At 33.7% G+C, this 13,530-nt stretch overlaps 2 non-coding genes across 2 annotated transcripts; both read left to right on the plus strand.

Moving 5' to 3' along the window:
- Positions 1–2,725: 2,725 nt before the first annotated feature.
- LOC128040759 (small nucleolar RNA R71) lies at positions 2,726–2,831 on the plus strand. Its single transcript, XR_008195565.1, has one exon. It is a non-coding gene; the product is annotated as a small nucleolar RNA R71 (small nucleolar RNA).
- Positions 2,832–11,389: 8,558 nt separating this feature from the next.
- Positions 11,390–11,495, plus strand: LOC128040799 (small nucleolar RNA R71). The gene has a single exon (XR_008195605.1). It is a non-coding gene; the product is annotated as a small nucleolar RNA R71 (small nucleolar RNA).
- Positions 11,496–13,530: the final 2,035 nt, after the last annotated feature.

The raw sequence follows: 13,530 nt of genomic DNA on the forward strand, positions 1-13,530 counted from the left end.
CTTGCAGCTCTCTTGTAACGTTGCTTTTTTTTTATTAAAACGTCTTCTTGGACTATTTTTCTAGCAACCTTTTGGAATATTTTTCGCTAAAGTTAGTTGATACAAAGATCTTGAAGAACCTGTTGTAACCCTTCTACTGTAATCTTTGATATAAACTCAAAATGTTCATCTAGACCCTCAAGCAAATTATAATGGGCATTAATAGAATCTTTATCAAACCGAACAAAAGTAGCTCTGGCACATCACAAGAGTAAATTGAGCGAGAATCAGAAAAGTAATAACAAGAATAATAAAATAAATTGCATAAAAGAAGAAGGCGATGCATTCAAATTATTTTTACTTTGGCAAAAAGAACTTGTAACGAAAGAAAATAAACAATTAAATAAACTTATTGGATAATAAGTAAAAATAAAATAAACAAAGAAAAATTTCTGCTAAAGACAATTGTTAAGTATTTCGAAGAGAAATAAAATCATTGTCGCACATTATAAGAGCTCCAAAATAATGTTTTAGGCGTTGACCATTGACCTTGAAATTGGATCTTATTTTTCCATTTTTAACGTTGAAAGCTCCATGAGGGTATATACGCTTAACTTTGAATGGTCCAGACCATCTCGACTTTAATTTGCTAGGAAATAGTTTAAGTCTGGAATCGAAAAGTAAGACTTGTTGTCCAGGTACAAATTACCGTTGCAAAATTTTCTTGTCATGCCAGTGCTTTGTCTTTTCTTTATAGTTCTTTCTAGATCAGTACAAGATATGGAAATTTGGTTGTACCTTGAATAGCCATTTAAAAAATAGGAGAAGTATTTCCTTGTTAGTCTATCCAACATCTAATCCATGAAAGGCAAAGGGTAATGGTCATTCTTCATTGCTTTGTTAAGCTTTCGATAATCCATACAAACTCTCCAACCTGTGACAGTACGTATGGGAATGAGTTCGTTGTTATCATTGTTGTGCATATGTCCTGCAACTTCTTCTTGAATTACAATGTCAACAAATTCTACAACATGAAATTCTTCATCTAGGTCTGCACACTTTAAAGCATCAAACACATTAAAAGTCAATTGCTGATCATTAATTCTCATGGTTAACTCACCTTTTTGTGCATCAATCAGTGTTCTACTAGTTGCTAAGAAAGGTCATCCAAGTATTATAGGTACCCTTTTATCTGCTTTACATTTCAGAATAATAAAATCTACTGGATGAACTTATTAACTCTTACCAATACATCTTTAATTTTACCTTCTGAATGGACATATGATCTATCAGCTAGTTGTAGTGTGACTGTAATAGGTCTTGCCTTTGATAGCCCAAGTTTCCTAAAAATAGACATAGGTATTATATCGATACTTGCACCTAAATCGCATAATGTTTTGCCTACATAATGCTTTCCAATCGAACATGGTATAGTGAAACTCCCTGGATCTTCTAATTTTGGTGGCAATTTTCTTTCCAATCGAACAAGGTACAGTGAAACTCCCTAGATCTTTTAGTTTTGGTGGCAGTTTGTTTTTCAGCATTGTTGTGCACCCTTCAATAAGTGCAACAGTTTTGAACTCCCCTAACCTTCATTTCTTGGATAGGACATCTTTCATGAATTTCATATAGTTAGGCATTTGTTCTAAGTTTCCACCAAAGATATATTGATGTGTAACTTCTTCAATACCTCCAGAAGTTTCTTGAATGGATCATCTTGGTTCGACTTTTTGAGATGCTGGGGAAAAGGTGGCGGTGGCCTTTCTTCAATTTGTTGAGGTTGCCTTGCCATGGCCTTTGTATTGGCTCGGCAAGATGAATTTGCTTCTATATGCTTTTGTCTACTCCCATATTTTGTAGTTTGTTCCACTTCTGGTGCAAAATTTGTGCTTCTAGGAACTTCGAAACTTTCCTCATCAGACAAAGCATCATTCATAACTCTTGGTAGTTGAGTGCCACCTCGGATTGTTATGGCTTTACATTATTCTTTTCCTTAAGATCTAGAACTTTTTGTGTCACTAGGCAATGCTCCTTGTTGTCTTGAGCTTAATACAATGGCAATTTGTCCCATTTTTTTCTCCAGAGCTCTTAAGGAAGCTGTCTGGCTTTGAATAAGTGCATCATTCTTAGCCAGATACTCTTTTAATAAAGCTTCCATAGCTGATGTTGAAGATGACGAACATTGTTGCACATTTTGTCACGGGATTGGTTGACTGTGTCCAGGTGGTACAACAGTCGCACTCTGCCTATTAACAATGTTGGCATTTCCCATTCCCTGATTACTCTAGCTAAAATTTGGATGTTGCTTCCACCCTGGATTGTAGGTGTTGGAGTAAGGATTGTTGTTGCTACAATTAAAATTTCCCATGTATTATGCAACGGCTAGATTGGATGGTCATTCATAAAAAAACATAATCTTTTCCATAGTATACACATGCTAGTTCTGCAACCTTCATCTCTTGCACTATAAAGGGTTTTTTCAGAGTTTTAATCATATTCGTTAAAGATGATAACTAAGCTACTAATGATGTAATCGCATCAAATTCCATTGCTCTAGCAAGTCTTCTATCAATACCAAATCTAGTAGTGGGGTACTGATAATCATTATTTGCTATTCTTTCCAAAATTTCATATGCTTCATTATAGGATTTGTCAAGCAACGTCACATTAGTAGATGCATCCACCACCATTCGCGTATGAGCATTTAATCTATTATAGAACATTTCCATTTGTGTCCATTGCTGAAAAGCATGCATCAGACATTTTCTAATTAATTTCTTGAAACGCTTCCATGCTTCGTATAATGTCTCATCTCAAGATTGCCTGAAAGATGTAATGCCATTCCTCAGCTTGGCATTCATGTTAGGAGTATTGTACATAAGATAAAATCTCTGACATAGTCCATTCGAGGATGCCACCGTACCTGATGGTAATCTTTTCAACCATGATCTTGCAGTATCTTGTAATGAATAAGGGAATAATTTTAATATACGGGTATCTTCAGGAACACCCTGTTGCCTAAATGAGTCACAGACTTCAAGGAAAAGTCTCAAGTGCAATATGGGATCTTTAGTTGGTAAACCACTGAATTGCCCGACCGTCTACAACATCTAAAACGTTACTAGTTTTAATTTAAAGTGTTGAGCTTGAATATGTGGCCTAACCATTCCTGGACTTAGATCACCCAAAGTAGGCACTACATGTTCTCTGATGGGTCTATCTCTATCATCTAAGATTCGAGGAATATCAATATTCCTTTCATTCTGGAGTACTTGATCTTCTCTGATTAGATCATTTATAATCCTCTGCATTTATCTTAATGCTTTCCTTATTCACCTTAATATCCATTCAATCTCAAGATCAAAACAATATTTTGTATCCTCTTGAATATTTCTTCTCATGCACTAGTACAAAACCTAAGAAATCAAATAAAATACTAATTAATTGTTCTAACAAAAATAACAAGAAAACTAACAAATCAACTTTACACCAATGCTGTCGATCCCCAGCAACAGAGCCAATAACTTGTTGAGTATAAATAACTTATTCAATTGTGGAAGTGTACACATCATTCAAGAAATAAAGTGATAAGTAAGTATCATCTCTACAGGGATCAAAAATTGGTCAAAGATTGATTAAGTTATTATAATCCTATTAACTATACTAAATAACGGAAATACTCTTAAATTGAATAAGATGATGGTATAATGAATTAATTTAATTTAATGCTAAAAATTGAGAATTGATATGGCAAATAAAATGTAGTGGCAAATTACATAGAAAAGCAAGAGTAATTCTATTGTTAAATGAATAGGGATGTAATTATTCGTGTGAAATGCTCATATTAAAATAATGTCATGGAAAAATATTGTCTAATCAACTGCACAAATAGTTACTACTGTAACCTGCCTCTTTTGGTAGCTAGATTTTATGCTAAAAATCTAAATTCTGTATGTCTACATAACTCTTGATTAATAACTACAATGAACGTTCTTCTTTACAATAGAATGAAACAATGATATAGGCAATCTAAAATCATGAGGATTCAAGATGATAAACATCTACCAAAATAACTCCAACCCAGAAAAGATTTACTTCAATGGTTTAAAAGTAAACAACAAATTTAAATAATTCATCAACATTTAAAAAAGTTTGAATCACAAAAATTAGGAAAACTAAAGGCAGAAATGAAGGATTTCTTGCCACACTCCAGCTTTTCTTTTACCTTTCGATCGTACGTGAATCTAGGACAGATGTCTCTTTCCCTTCTTCACACTTGTATTCTGTTCTTTGTAGCTGCTGCCCTTTCTTTCTCTGAAATTCTCCAATCGATCTTTTCTCTATCCAAAGAGAGGATTGTTGTCACCAGTTTCTTTCTCACACAAATTCTCCTCCCTCTTCTTCTTCTTCTTCTATCTCCTTCTTTTATTGGGTAGATCCGTCCCACCTTAACACAAATTTTTCTTTCCTCTTTTTAGGTTGGTTTTTTTGGTACACGTCCAGCTGGCAGAGAGTGATGTGGATAGAGTGCTAAGTCATCTTCCTGGTACTTCCTTGGCAATTCTGTTGGCAATCAATCTTAATAAATTGCCACGACAGGGTTTCACTTCCCTTATTTTCCCTTTTCATCTTCTTGCTATTCCTACACCTATATTCACACAAAACCACACATTTCCTTCCCAACTGATAAAAGTAACAAATAATGACGATTATATCACAATCCAATTCTACAAATCCAACCAATCAGTCGCATTGTCGCATAACAAAAACAGGAATAACTAGAGACACACAACATCGTCAGATACCCTGTTGTACTTGAAGTGTCGCAAAGTTGTAAGAACCGCTTTAAGTATTGGTTCGAGTCTTTTACCATGTTTCCTTTGAACTACAATGTAGTTTGAATCATTTAGATGGTGGTCGCTCTTATCTCAAAATTAATGGCGTTAATTGTCGGCCTTTCTATGCTTCATCGCATTGCGTCTAGTGTAAGTAAGGCTTGTTCGCACAATGTCCGCCGATCCATTGGGATTTCTTCCCAGTTATTTCCTTATTTCTCTCGTGGATATTAAAATAACAGGTTGTCCCAGGGTAAATTAATTATCATGGGTGGATCGATGTTCATTAATTTATGATTGGGCCTAAGTATTTACTCTGGATCTAGGTACGATTCGATTGGAGTGTTGGAGCTTCGGGTCATAAACAACTTAAAAATAAAATAAAAATAAAAAAAACTAAAATTAAATATCGTATTTAGGTGTTTTATTGTTCCTTCTTATCTTAGTCATTGTCAAAAAAATATTTTCAAGATTGATTGCTGAAACCTCCCTGGCAATGACACCAACAACTAGACCGCCTATAAACTAGTTATCATTTACTGTAAAATAACACACCAAAAATATATAAGACTAGAATGGCGATGTCTGCAACTTTATGGGTCAAAATATAATATAGTATAGTTTACAACGAAACATTTGGAAGTATTTTGAGGATCATGCCTAACGGAGGATGGAATAAATCTATAGAAACCTTTTTACAATAATAAGTCTAAGTAGTACTAATTAATTCCTATATTAGGATAAATCATAAAATAGATTAATGATAGAAATTAAATAACTAACATAAATAAACAAGAAAAATAAACAACTAACTAAAAATAATAATAAAAACCAATCATGAAGATTAATTCGCTTGTGGGTTTGTAATTAATTTTGAATTAGGGTTCTAGGGTGGATTAGCTATCAATTCACCACTTATTACCCCCTAGCCTCTAGCTAATTATTCTATTGGTTGATACCCGCTTATCTCTTGACCTCACTTTCTCAACCAAGATAAACTACGATTTACTTGATTCGACTTATCTCTCAATCTCATCTAACCTATGATAACTTCCTAGGGTTGCAAAGCCTAGGGTTTAAGAACATGTATTTACACAAACTAATCCTCTTTGGAAACCCTAAATCCTCCGTTAATCATGTCCTCGTTCACTCGTTAATCTCCGTTAAGGGATTTAACCACTCATGTTATTCATAATCTCAATGTTAATTGAATAAATCATGTGAAGAACAGAAATGAATTATATGAGAAACAAGATTAGAATAATCATCTATTACGTCTAAGACGACTTAGTTACATCAAATCCCTAATGTCTTATTTATAGAAGTGTTGACAATCGAAATTAGGTTTTCGACACGTCCTAGGTCTTCTTATAAATTTTATTGTGAGGACAAAAGTTGCCTCTGCATACTTGTGCAGCTAGTCGACCTATGTCGTACCATACAAGGTTTATGGCGTGCCACGACATGTGTTCCACAATAGTTTTGGTTCATTTCATGCTTAATTAGCTCGGGAAGTTTGTGCATCACTCGTCCCTTGCTCCCATGTAAATTGCACCTGAAATCCTTTATCGTACACACTTAATTACGCATATTAGTTCTACCTGAGGCTCATGTTGGTCTAATATTAAGTACTAAATTTGCACGAAAATAAGATCCTTAAGTGTAGAAATAACTCAAATTGACTACTACATTTGATGACTGGTCAACTACCGACAAATACACCACAAATTAATCATTAATACATTCATTCATGTCGAAACACATACATTTTAGGATACACAATTAAATCTGAGCCTTAATTGAGCTTACTAAAGCATTTTATTTCACTCGAGTATGAATTAAGACCAAATTGCAAGGTTTCCAAAATTTTAGAACATGTATCGATACCCCAGTCAAGTACCAATACCTTGCTCAAAGTATCGACACTTTATTATGGTATCGATACCATTTGAAGGTTTGAAGTTTGAATAATTAAAGAAAATTCACTAAGTACTGATACTCTCCTCAAGTTATTAATACTTTCTGGAAGAATTCCAGAATTTGCATTTCGTACCTATTTCATTTCCAACTATCATCAAGCCATAACAAAACATGCCCAAAACATACTAAAACATACCCAATGGTTCACATTTATCCTCAAAACATTCACCAATTCACATAGTCATTAAACATACCATTTTTACCTACTAAAAACAACAATCAAACACCAACTTTATACCAACATGATACATACCAAAAGTATATCCAAAAAACATGCAATTAACTATATAAATCCTCTTACACCATTTTATTTACCAAAATATATCTCAACCTCATATTCTACCACAATCACATTTTGACTAAGTTATTACCACACCAAATAATACTTCAAAACTCCAACCTAAACTAGATTATTGTATTACATTCACACGTCCAACAACCTATGCAATCTAATCTAAAACCTTAATAACATTATGCAATTAAATTTCAATTCTTATCATCCATGAGATATAACTAATTATAGTCATCTCAACAATACCACACTCAAATTCATTTATGCACAATTACCACAATTTCTAAACTCCAAGTCAATATGAGAGGCATAACTAAGCACAAGAACACACCTTAGAAAAATGTCACTTTTATATAACTCAAAATATGAGAATCACATATATAGAGTCAAAGTTCCTATCTGAAAACCAAGATATAACAAAACACAAACTTATTCGAGTCACAGCAAAAGTCTAGATGACATCTTCATGTCTTGGGCCTTGAGAAACACCAAAACCTCCACACAAAGAGAATAATCGTACACTAAGTAATGAAACTCAGTTGTACATTGATAACAAAAAATAAATACCATATGTATGAACATTAATATACATTTTAACACCTAATTTCAACTAAGAGTTACCAAGTTTGTGTAAAAGGTCCAAAACACACTATATGCATACTTCAACACCAAATTCATGCTAAAACCATATAACATTCAATTTTACCATTGGCTAACCATCAACTACAAACTGATTTCAACAAGTTTAGTAATATTACATGATTCATTTATTTCTAGAGTCTACCGACTCATTTCAAAACATTTCAGCCTTTAAGGCTCAATTTTAGACAAAATCACATTCCACTTTAGAATATCTTAACCAATAGTATATTCAAGACATCTAATTGATTTAATAAATTTCAAACCTTTATTAACCTAACTTGAACTTGGACAAAAACCTGGATCATCCAACCAACACACCAATAGGCACCGAAGTGCATACTGGTGCACAAAGGCCATCACTAGAATACAAAGTGCATATTGGAACACAAAGTACATCATGAAACATGAGGTGCCTTCTAGAATGCAAGCGCATAATCCTACACACAACTCAACTGTATGGCATACCAACTATATTTGACTCAGTATGACTAGGAAATAAGGTATGATTATTCAATTTAATTCACGATTTAGTACACATATTGAACTCTCATTAATTTCACCACCAATAATTCATTTTTTTTATGAAACAACACATGATTGATATCATTCAATGCATTTCTATCAAAATTTATAATACACAATATTTTTCTATTCAAACATGCTATTTTACTAATTATTCAATCAAATCTTATTTTTCAAAGAACTCATATACAAGCTTAATTTAACAACTGAAATTACCATCATATACTTACCTTGGTACTCCCATATGTAATTTACAAGGAAAATACAAGAAATTCACATGGATTAAATTAAAAATGTATAATCCTAAACTTTTAGCTACTCGTCAACCGATTTCACTTTTCCTTTTCCTCTTGAAGGATCGACGTCATTGTTAACTATGAATAATTAATAAATTTCACATTGTGTTTTTAATAGAGGTCCAAAGTTAAGAAAAGAGTTGGGTGTTAACTAAAAGAAACCATAGGTTTGGCGGGCTCTATTGTAAAATCTAAATTTCTTAGTGGTTGAATGGAAAATAGTTGGTTTTTAATTCTGGTTCAGTTACATTGGAAATGACTGGTTCTTCAGTGGGAAACATAATGATGTCGACCGCTAGTTTTGATGGGGATTTTAGGTGACTGTGCATATAAGATTATATATAGTTGAAAAGTGTTATTCTGAGTAGGATTCTTCTCAATTCTATTTCATTTTCTTCTCTTCTTCATCTTATTATTTAGTTTTTCCAAAAAAGAGAAAATTCTAGGAAAGCTCTGCATTGAACGATGAACATGAGGATTGAGTCTAAAATGATGAGAATTTAATAAACTGGTAAGCTTCTTAATCTTTCTGTACTCATAGATTTGAGAAAACTAGAAGTTGGGGATTTCTATAAAGTCTGAAGGTTTCTACAAGTTCCTAGATTTTGGATTTTAAATCATGAATGCCTTCGGTTTAACTGGTATATTTAGTTGTCATGCTTAGCTAATTAGGATGGAAGAGACTTTGGTTGTTGGAAAAGCTAAGTTAGCAAGGAGGAAGGACAGTAGGTGAGTTTTTGTACTCTACCATTAAGGAAAGTGGTTTTAACGTCCATCTGTCAGATTTCATAATCATGAAATGCAACTATTGCAAGTAAGATCTTGATGGATTTAAACATAGCAACAAGAGAAAATTTTTGTCATATTCGACACTATGAACTTATCAAAAACCTATAGTGATTAATTGCTCTTTGTATATTTGTACATTACCATCCATGTCGATTTTCTTTCTGAAAACCTACTTGCACCCTATGGGTTTAACCCATTCAAGTGGGTCAACCATGATCCGTACTTGGTTTTCTAACATGGAATGCATCTTAGACCTCATGGCCCCAAGCTATTTCTCAGAATCTAACCTCACCACCACTTCTTGATAATTCTTAGGCTCATCTTGATCGATAAGTAGAAAATCACAATATGTTGTAATGAGAAATCCATATCTCTCGGGTACATGGTGTTCCCTTAAAGATCTTCACGGTGGTTGTGTTTCTAGAGCAGTTGATTAAATTGTGGAACCTGTTGTTGTTTAATCTCTGGTTTAGTGATCTGTTATTGTTCTCAAATTTCTCTTAGTTCAATTTTTCTATGACTTCTTTTTCTAGAGACAAACTCTCTTTCAAGGAATACTCCTCTCCGAGTAACAAACACTTTGTTCTCGATAGGATTGAAGAAATAATATTCTTTAGTTTCCATTGGATATCCCACAAAGTTGCACTTTTGAGAGTTGGGTTCGAGCTTTGTAGATGTATGATGTTTAACATAAGCTTCACAACCCCAAATCTTCATAAAGGACATACTAGGACTCTTCCCAATCCACATATCATATGGTATCTTTTGAACCAATTTAGATGGAACAAGATTTAGTTTGAAGGCAACTGTCTCATACACATGTCCCCAAATAGAAGTAAGAAGATCGACATGACTCATCATTGATCGAACCATGTCTAACCATGTTTGATTTCCTCAAACCTTCTCTTCTTAGAAATAAATTCCTTTATAGCTTTCGAATAGAATTTGCTCTAAAGCTTCCACCAACTTAATGTTGATACGTAGTTGTTTCAAATACATCCAAAATTCTCCTAAATTGAGTATCCTATTGTTGCTTATGTTGTTTGAGTCTTCGAGGATATGGAGCTTGTGCAACCTTGGCTCGGACTGGACAGCTCTTTCGAGGTAATGTCTCTGCATCTAACATAGATGTTAGATTATCAGAATTTACAAGTTTAAATTTCACCTCTTCAGAATCTATGACACCTGGCCTTTTTAGTGTAGGAATTTCAAATGTTGGTTGATTTTTCTTTTCCTTGGAAAGTTCATTTTCAACCTCAGCTTCCTTAGGTTCCAAAGTCTTACTTTGTAAAACAACTGCCTTGGAGTGTTCCTTTCACATATTCCTTGGATTTTTCGTGTCACTTGGCAAGGCTTCTGATGGTCTATTAGGAAGCTCCGTAGCACTGAACCATTTGGTTTTCCAAATTTTTCAGTGTTACTGCTTAGCTTTGGATTAAGGTGTCATTCTTTGCCATGTATGCCTTTAAAATATTCTCCAAACTATTAGATGATTCTACTTGTGGTGACTTCTGAACTTATTGATTGAACCATTGAGGTTGATTTGATCTATGTTGCATGTAAGTGTTGTTCGGTCCTCATCCTTGGTTACTCCAAGAAAAGTTGGATGGTTTCACCATGAAGGATTATAGAAGTTGGACTATGGTCCTTGTCCACTTTTATGTTGATTTTGATTTCCTACATAATAAACAGACTTGGGATTTGATGGACAATTCTCGAAAGAATGAGTGTCCCCACAGTATACACAGGAAATAATGTTAAAGTGACTTAGTGGCTGAGTTGCAACATGATTTAAACTGTTAGTATTAAACTTTTTCAACATTGAAAAGATAGAAGATACTTGAGTTGAGAGTGAAGTGAGGGTATCTAATTCATGCACTCCAATTGTCAAGGTGACTTGGTGGCTGAGTTGCAACATGATTTAAATTATTAGTTGTAAATTGTTACTGGCTATTCTCTCTATGATCTCATAAGCCTCGTTATAAGACTTCTACCTCCAACCTTTGTGTGCGTTGAAACTATTATAAAATGTCCCCAATTGGATGCAGTGTGGAATCCCATTTTGAGGGAATTTGCTTAGTAACTCTTTGAATCTTCTCCATGCCTCGTATAGGGACTCATCATCCATTTGTTGAAAAGTGGTGATCTCATTATGCAACTTACCATTTTTTCTAGGTGGTAAATACTTTACCAGAACGATTTTTGCTAATTCTTGCCAAGTAGAAATTGAATTTGGTGACAACAAATTAAGCCATGCTCGTGCTCGATCTTGCAACTAGTATGGAAAAAACTTCAACCTCAATGCGTCTTCAAGTACACTGGCTATCTTGTCAATCACCTCCATGAATAGTCGAAGGTGAAGATGTGGATCTTTTGCGGGCATTCCACTAAATTAGCCCATTGTCTGAAGCATTTGAAATAGCACAAGCTTCAATTCAAACTACGGTGCCTCGATCTTCAGTCTCCTAATTCTAGGATTTAACTCATTAAAAAGTGGCACAGTATACTGCCTTATAGCTCGATTCTTATCATCGGGAATAATGATTGGATTACGAGCATTAATTGCTCAATTCCCTTGATCTTCATTTTGATTTTCAGGGTCCATTTTCGCCGCTTGTCTCTAGGCTAATCTTTTTAAGGTCCATTTTCATGGCTTGTCTCTAGGCTAATCTTTCTTATCTTTTTTGTTTAAATGTCCACTCAATTTCAGGGTCTACAAGGAGTAAATCGATGATTCGATCTATGCTCATAAACACAGGAAAATAAATCATAGAAAATAAAAATTAAATAAAATAATAAAAGTAAATAAATCAAATTGCAAGAAATAATGATTAAATTAACAGGTCCTGGGCAACGGTGCCAAAAACTTGGTTTGCAACAGAATGTGCAAGTGTACACAATTGTTATCAAGTAATAAGTAAGTAAAAGAGTTATCGTCTCCACAGGGACTGTTTAAATAGATAAATGTAAAATTTCTATTCAGAAGTTGGTTAAGAAAAACAAAATAATTTTGAGTGATAGATATCAAATTAAATTAATTAATTAAATGCAACTTAACCTAAATGCAAATAAAATGAAATGCAAGGTGATGGTTTAACAAGAATTTCATGAGTTAACAATAATAACATGAATAGGCTAGAATAATTACAACATTTGACTTAATTCATTTTCATCATGCTTAACAATGTTTTGGAAAAATTCCATGGCAACTCGATCATTCATTAAATTGGAATTTGATATAAGTTCTTTTGAAATCTTATACTTAGAAAAACATGTATATTTCTATGTCCATATTTAACTAGGGATTCCTTAGAATTTATTTGAAGTAACAACGACAGGTTAGGTTTGAATCAATTTAATCACACAAATCTAAACGCTATGCAAGGTAATAGAGCTCTTTCGAGTTATTACAAACCTTTAATTTAATCAGGTTAGGATCTAAATAAGCATGAACCTTCCAATTATTGCATCCATTAATCGCTATCTAGTTAGGATTGATCAATTAATTCTAATGCATTCAAACATATTCTAATGCATGGAATTCAAAAATGATTTTAATTGGAAGCATGAACAACTGGGGCAGAAAACATCATAAACATGAATCAAATGAACTTCATCAAATTAAAACAATTATTCTAGCAAAAAAAATTAAGTCATTATTGTCAATGGGAAAACATCAAAACAATTTGCAAACATGGTGAAAAATTAAAGAATGGGAAAGAAGAAGCTCTTGATGATTTCCGTGATTCTCTGAAGATCGATCGTGGTGGCTTCCTCCAGTTCTCATGATTGCTCCTTCATAAAATGCTCCTCAAGGTTGCTGACAAAGAGTGACTTTCCTCAAGGGAAAATGCTAGCTAAAGGAAATGGAGAAATGGGGATGCTTATGTGTGGAAGAGAGAAAGAAAGTGAGTTGATGGACAAGTGAAGAATGAATGATCAGTGATGTTTGAGAAATGAAATGTAGGTGATATTTATAGTAGAGGGATAGCATGGGAGATAGCTACAATTTTCTTAGAAATCCCTTGAATTGTTGCCTTGCTTGGCCGACCATGAATTGTGAAGAGTGTGCTGATTTTATCATGATTTTATTGCTTGATTCTTGCTTGATTTGTGGCATGGGTTGGACGACAATAGAGGTAGAAGTTAGGGGCTAATTTGTAATTTCTTTGCACATGTGGGGACTTTCAAATTA

This window comes from Gossypium raimondii, chromosome 4 (genome assembly GCF_025698545.1).
Source record: "Gossypium raimondii isolate GPD5lz chromosome 4, ASM2569854v1, whole genome shotgun sequence".
In the NCBI taxonomy this organism is placed as follows: Eukaryota; Viridiplantae; Streptophyta; class Magnoliopsida; order Malvales; family Malvaceae; genus Gossypium; species Gossypium raimondii.